The sequence below is a fragment of the Notothenia rossii genome, assembly GCF_949606895.1.
Source record: "Notothenia rossii genome assembly, chromosome: 4".
NCBI lineage: Eukaryota > Metazoa > Chordata > Actinopteri > Perciformes > Nototheniidae > Notothenia > Notothenia rossii.
The window spans coordinates 1,002,623-1,008,622 of NC_136902.1; positions in this window are offsets into that span (position 1 = coordinate 1,002,623).

Genomic DNA, 6,000 nt, shown 5'->3' on the forward strand with positions numbered 1-6,000 from the left:
CGCTGTGTCCAGGGACGCGTCTATCGTTTTCCCAACCCAGTTTAGATCCCACTTCCGCATTACGCAAGCATCGACACGGCGTTACGTCACAGCATCAATCTGGCGTTACATCCCTATGGTTACATCACTGCCTCACGCGGCACAAGTCCGCTGAAATCTGAATCTGACAAGCGAAATACCGTCCTTTAAACTCCGCATAATATACAATATAATAGTGCTTCTTTGTCAATATGACTGACGACCCGCACTTATGCAGTGCTGAGGAATGTTAATTCATCATTTAATATTAATTCCTGATTGATATAAGAGGGATACATTAGCAAACATCTGTATATATACTCCTATATATATATATAATACATACTATATATAATGTTTCGTTTTTTTTGTTTGTCATGTAACAATTAACGTGTTGACCTTCTGTTTTAGGATGTAAAGGTATCTATTTAATATTTTATTTAAAGGTAGACATTTATAATATGTTATAAATGTATATTTTGTTATATAATACAACATATAACATTTGACATTAATAACATATTAACGTTTTGCCATGTAAAAATGAAACAACTCTCAGGTGGTGTTATTGATTATCTTTGCAAAAGAGCCCCCACCAATATTGATTTGGTGTGGTGTGTGTTGTGTGTGTGTGTGTGTTGTGTGTGTGTGTGTGTGGGTGTGTGTGGTGTGTGTGTGTGTGTGTGTGTGTGTCCTGGCAGGCCAGTGGGGGAATCCCTTCATCTTGCCGAACACCAGGTCTCCCTGTCTGAACTGGTCACCGTTTTTCCCCGGCATCGTGATAACTCTCACCTCAATGACAGAGAATCAGCAGAAAGAAAACAGAAATATATTGAGATGACTTTTTTACATTACATTACATTGCATTTAGCTGACGCTTTTATCCAAAGCGACTTACAATAAGTGCATTCGACCAGGAAGATACAACCTTTAAGAAAACAGAATCATATAAGTACATCAGGTTTCATAGAGCCAAACATTTCAAGTGCTACTCAACTGGCATTTAGAAAGCCAGCCCTTTATTAGTATATAAGTGCTTTGTTAGTAATTTTATCGCTCGAAGTGGAGTCTAAAGAGATGAGTTTTCAGTTTGCGTCGGAAGATGTGTAAGCTTTCTGCTGTCCTGATTTCAATGGGGAGCTCATTCCACCATTTTGGAGCCAGGATAGCAAACCCACGTGTTTTTGCTGACGGGAACTTGGGTCCCCCTCGCAGTGCGGGTGCAGCGAGCTGTTTGGCTGATGCAGAGCGGAGTGCACGTGCTGGGGTGTACGGTTTAACCATGTCCTGGATGTAGGAAGGGCCAGATCCATTCGCAGCATGGTACGCAAGTACCAGTGTCTTGAAGTGGATTCTAGCAGTTACTGGAAGCCAGTGAAGGGAGCGGAGGAGCGGTGTGGTGTGGGAGAATTTGGGAAGGTTGAAGACCAGACGAGCCGCTGCATTCTGGATGAGCTGCAGAGGTCGGATGGCACATGCAGGTAGACCAGCCAGGAGGGAGTTGCAGTAGTCTAGGCGTGAGATGACGAGAGCCTGGACCAGAATCTGCGCTGATGTCTGGGTCAGCTGGGGACGTATCCTCCTGATGTTGTAAAGCGTGTATCTGCAGCAGCGGGTTGTAGCAGCGATGTTTGCAGTGAAGGACAGTTTGTTATCTAGGACCACACCCAGATTCCTTGCAGTCTGAGTCGGGGAAACAACAGAGGTGCCGATGTTGATTGTTAGGTCAAGAGTGGGACAATCTTTACCCGGAAGGAAGAGCAGTTCAGTCTTGTCAAGGTTGAGCTTGAGGTGATGAGCAGACATCCACCGAGAGATGTCTGCTAGGCAAGCAGAGATGCGTGCGACGACCTGGGTCTCTGAGCGGGGAAAGGACAGAATTAGTTGGGTGTCGTCAGCGTAGCAGTGGTATGAAAAACCATGCGGGCTAATGACAGACCCGAGCGAGTTTGTGTACAGGGAGAAGAGGAGGGGACCAAGAACCGAGCCCTGAGGGACCCCTGTAGTTAATTGACAAGGGTCGGACTCGGACCCTCTCCAAGTAACCCTGTAGGTGCGGTCGTTGAGGTATGAGGTGAGGAGGGAAAGTGCAGTGCCTGAAACTCCAAGTTCTTGGACAGTGCGAAGGAGGATCCGATGGTTCACCGTGTCGAATGCAGCAGACAGGTCCAGAAGGATGATGACAGAGGAGAGGGAGGCTGCTTTAGCAGTGTGCAGTTTGTCAGAGACAGCAAGGAGAGCAGTTTCTGTTGAGTGACCTGCCTTGAAACCAGACTGGTGCGGATCCAGAAGGTTGTTCTGATGGAGATAAGAGGAGAGTTGTTTAAAGACAGCGCGTTCAAGTGTTTTAGACAGGAACGGGAGGAGAGAGACGGGTCTGTAGTTAATAACATCAGACGGGTTGAGAGTGGGTTTCTTTAGGAGAGGGTTTACTCTTGCCTCCTTGAGACTGTTTGGAAAGTGACCAGAAGTTAGAGAAGTGTTGATGAAATGGGTGAGAAATGGTAGAATATCAGGAGCGATAGTCTGAAGGAGGTTTGAGGGGATAGGGTCCAGAGAACAGGTGGTAGGACGGGCAGAGGTAACGAGGGTAAGAACCTCACTTGGAGAGAGAGGGGAGAAGGAGGTCAGTGTGTGGGTGAAGGGAGGGTCTGGTGACCCAGCGGTGAGTAAAGGTGAGTCAGAAAAAGAAGAGCGAATATCATCAACCTTTTTTTCAAAATGGTTAACAAAGTCGCTTGACAGAAGGGAGGAGGGGGGAGGTGCTTTGGGGGGGTCCAAGAGGGTGGAGAAGATAGAAAATAGTTTTTTGGGATTGGAATAGGAAGATTGGATCTTATCTTGAAAGAAAGTGCTTTTTGCCTGAGAGATGGAAGCAGAGAAAGAGGAGAGGAGAGCCTGATAGGTTAGGAGGTCGTCATGGTGTTTGGATTTCCACCATTTCCGCTCTGCTGCCCGAAGGATGGTTCTATTAGCACGCAGTGCATCATTTAGCCAGGGAGCAGGAGGGGACTGACGAGCCGGCCGCGATGTGAGAGGACAGAGAAAGTCCAGAGAGGATGAGAGAGTCGAGAGGAGAGTTTTTGCAGCAGCATTTGGAGGCAGGAGTTGGAACGAGTCAGAGGAAGGGAGGGCTGAGAGCACCGATGAGGTAAAGGTAGAGGGGGAGAGGGAACGGAGGTTACGGCGGACAGGAGCAGAGTTAGAAGAGATGAGGTTGTTATGTTTGGAAAGGGGTAGAGAGAATGAAATGAAGAAGTGATCGGAGGTGTGGAGCGGGTTTACAGAGAGGTTAGAAGTAGAGCAGTTCCTTGAGAATATGAGATCAAGGACATTGCCAGCTTTATGAGTTGGTGGGGATGGAGACAGTGAGAAAGCAAAGGTGGTTAACAGAGATGTTAGTTCAGATATCTTCCCTGTCTGGAGGTTGAAATCGCCGAGAAGTACAGCGGGAGGGCCAGTTTCAGGGATGTGTGAGAGGAGATTATCTAACTCCTCCAAGAAGTCCCCCAAGGCGCCTGGTGGACGGTAGAGAACAACAATGGTTAATTGTATAGGATGGGTTACTGTGACGGCATGGAATTCAAAGGTGGAAGGAGTGAAATTAGGTAGCTTGAAGAGGGAAAAGCTCCATTTGGGAGAGAGCAGGAGACCAGTGCCACCTCCTCTGCCAGAGGGTCTGGGTGTATGGGAGAAGGAATATGCTGTGGAGAGAGCTGCTGGGGTGGATGTGTTGGATGGAGTGATCCAGGTCTCCGTGAGAGCAAGGAAATCCAGAGACTGCAGGGAAGCGTAGCCAGAGATGAAGTCAGCCTTAGGAACAGCTGACTGGCAGTTCCACAGGCCCCCTGAAACGAGATGTTGGATCTCAGTGGAGCATGTGGGATAGACGAGAGCAGGCCGGTGAGATCTAGGAGAAACACGGGGCCAGTGATAATTGCGAGAAGACACATGAACAGGAATGCAGAAAATACACATGATTAAAGCATGAGGGGCTAGAGAACCCAAGAGAATTGAATAAAACTAAATAACACCAGCGATACTTGGCGCAATCAGAGTAGGATTTGCCTCCTCTTTGCCTCCCACGTGACTCACACAGGACTCTTAATGTCTTTGTCAGTCTTCGTCAAGCTGACGCTGAAGCTGACGCTCCAGGAAAATGCAACTTAAGATGGATACCAGATTGCTCAGTTCTCACAGCTTTGGGGGCACGCCCCTGTAATTAGTTAACTATTTTCTGCTGATGGGCGACAGCAGAGTCTTCCTGCCTATTGAAATGCACACTTGAGGGGCGTGACTCACTGAGACCTGAGCAGATCTGAGATTTTAAAATCTCTCAGAAATCGCCGTTTTAGCTACAATAACTACAGAACAATTATACAGAGTAGAATAAATGAAACAGAGAAGTCTATTTAAACAAGAATATAACTTACAGTGATTGCTGAGTCAGTATCGATAGTGTCCTCGCCGATTCTGGAAGCACACTGAGTTATTCTGATTTGAAATGCGCTATTTAAAATGTTTTTGCACTTCCCGCAATCAGCAGAGTCTTCCTGCCTATTGAAATGCACACTTGAGGGGCGTGACTCACTGAGACCTGAGCAGATCTGAGATTTTAAAATCTCTCAGAAATCGCCGTTTTAGCTACAATAACTACAGAACAATTATACAGAGTAGAATAAATGAAACAGAGAAGTCTATTTAAACAAGAATATAACTTACAGTGATTGCTGAGTCAGTATCGATAGTGTCCTCGCCGATTCTGGAAGCACACTGAGTTATTCTGATTTGAAATGCGCTATTTAAAATGTTTTTGCACTTCCCGCAATCAGCAGAGTCTTCCTGCCTATTGAAATGCACACTTGAGGGGCGTGACTCACTGAGACCTGAGCAGATCTGAGATTTTAAAATCTCTCAGAAATCGCCGTTTTAGCTACAATAACTACAGAACAATTATACAGAGTAGAATAAATGAAACAGAGAAGTCTATTTAAACAAGAATATAACTTACAGTGATTGCTGAGTCAGTATCGATAGTGTCCTCGCCGATTCTGGAAGCACACTGAGTTATTCTGATTTGAAATGCGCTATTTAAAATGTTTTTGCACTTCCCGCAATCAGCAGAGTCTTCCTGCCTATTGAAATGCACACTTGAGGGGCGTGACTCACTGAGACCTGAGCAGATCTGAGATTTTAAAATCTCTCAGAAATCGCCGTTTTAGCTACAATAACTACAGAACAATTATACAGAGTAGAATAAATGAAACAGAGAAGTCTATTTAAACAAGAATATAACTTACAGTGATTGCTGAGTCAGTATCGATAGTGTCCTCGCCGATTCTGGAAGCACACTGAGTTATTCTGATTTGAAATGCGCTATTTAAAATGTTTTTGCACTTCCCGCAATCAGCAGAGTCTTCCTGCCTATTGAAATGCACACTTGAGGGGCGTGACTCACTGAGACCTGAGCAGATCTGAGATTTTAAAATCTCTCAGAAATCGCCGTTTTAGCTACAATAACTACAGAACAATTATACAGAGTAGAATAAATGAAACAGAGAAGTCTATTTAAACAAGAATATAACTTACAGTGATTGCTGAGTCAGTATCGATAGTGTCCTCGCCGATTCTGGAAGCACACTGAGTTATTCTGATTTGAAATGCGCTATTTAAAATGTTTTTGCACTTCCCGCAATCAGCAGAGTCTTCCTGCCTATTGAAATGCACACTTGAGGGGCGTGACTCACTGAGACCTGAGCAGATCTGAGATTTTAAAATCTCTCAGAAATCGCCGTTTTAGCTACAATAACTACAGAACAATTATACAGAGTAGAATAAATGAAACAGAGAAGTCTATTTAAACAAGAATATAACTTACAGTGATTGCTGAGTCAGTATCGATAGTGTCCTCGCCGATTCTGGAAGCACACTGAGTTATTCTGATTTGAAATGCGCTATTTAAAATGTTTTTGCACTTCCCGC